This window comes from Antrostomus carolinensis, unplaced genomic scaffold, assembly GCF_000700745.2.
Source record: "Antrostomus carolinensis isolate BGI_N321 unplaced genomic scaffold, ASM70074v2 scaffold34394, whole genome shotgun sequence".
NCBI classification, from domain to species: Eukaryota; Metazoa; Chordata; class Aves; order Caprimulgiformes; family Caprimulgidae; genus Antrostomus; species Antrostomus carolinensis.
Genome location: NW_010309361.1, coordinates 3,998 through 5,561, shown reverse-complemented (window position 1 = coordinate 5,561; position 1,564 = coordinate 3,998).

Sequence of the window (1,564 nt, the reverse complement as noted above, 5' to 3'; positions counted from 1 at the left end):
CCTTCCAACCCAAACCAGTCTGTGAGGCTGTAACTGCACTAGGTGAGTGGTGGCAGCTGATTCTCGTCCCTTCTCATCTCTCTAGATCCACGAGACCATCGAATCCATCAACCAGCTGAAGACGCAACGCGATTTCATGCTGAGCTTCAGCAACAACCCACAGGATTTCATCCAGGAATGGATCAAATCCCAGAGAAGGGACCTCAAGGTGAAAACCCCTGGGAGGGACAGGGTGAGGGACTGGTGGGGGGCAGGGGTCCATCCCTCATGCTCACCCTGTGTGTCCCCCTACCGTGTATTTTGCTCAGATCATAACGGACGTGATCGGGAACCCTGAGGAGGAGCGGAGAGCTGAGTTCTACCAGCAGCCCTGGGCGCAGGAAGCTGTGGGCAGACACATCTTCGCCAAGGTGAGCTCCCTGGGGGGGTGGGGATGGCAGTGGGGGGTGGTCCATGGGCCCTGACACCCCCTCTCCCCTTTACTTTTCATCCTCCAGGTCCAGCAGCGTCGACAGGAACTGGAACAAGTCCTGGGGATCCGCCTCACCTAAGGGGCTGGTGGAGGCTCGGGAGCTCCCTCCTCCCTCCCTGCTGCCCGAGCCCTGTTGGTACTTCTTACTGGAATCAAACACAGCACTTGCACAAACCCTACGTGCCTGGAGGGATTCGGAGCCACTCGCACCCCCCCTGGGCTCCCCTCAGCTGGGAAGTTCTAGCCCCAGGCAGAGCACAGCAGAGGGTCCCCCGCTTCCCCTCCTCCTCAAATTCCTCCTGCTGCATTAACACCTCCTGCTTTTGCCTCTTCCCCCGTAGCACTGACTGTGCAACAACCCTCCTGCTCCCTCCCCTCCTCTGCCCCAAAAAAAAACCTCTCCTGGAATTGCTGCCCAGTAGGGAAAAGCTGCTGGTGTGGAGCAGGAGGTGCTGCCTGCCCCTGCCCTGCCAGCACTCCCTGAGCCCAACCACCTCAAGGCAGGCCCAGCCCTGCTCCTACTTCAACCAAAGCTTTTGAGGTTTATTTTTTGTCATTCCATCCTGCTCCCTCCCCTCCTCTGCCCCAAAAAAAAACCTCTCCTGGAATTGCTGCCCAGTAGGGAAAAGCTGCTGGTGTGGAGCAGGAGGTGCTGCCTGCCCCTGCCCTGCCAGCACTCCCTGAGCCCAACCACCTCAAGGCAGCCCCAGCCCTGCTCCTACTTCAACCAAAGCTTTTGAGGTTTATTTTTTGTCATTCCAAATCCCAGCCTGTCCCCTCCTTGCTGGTTACCTGATGGGGTTTTTTTTTTTTTTGCACTATTTTTTGTGAGCAGGTTTATACATATATATATATAAAAAAGGAAAAAAAAAAGAAAAAACAGAGAAAGAAAAAAAAAAGAGGAAGCTTTTTGTACAGTGGGTTTGTATTTGATTAATATATTGAGTTCCTCTTCCTGCATTCATCACCTCAATCTATGCAGCAGTTCGTGGGGTTCTCCCAGGGCTGGCTCAGCCCAAACTGTTCTTTTTTTTTTCTACTTAACCATGAATTTTTGACAATCAGTTGATTCCTCCACCCCCTTCCTGCTGT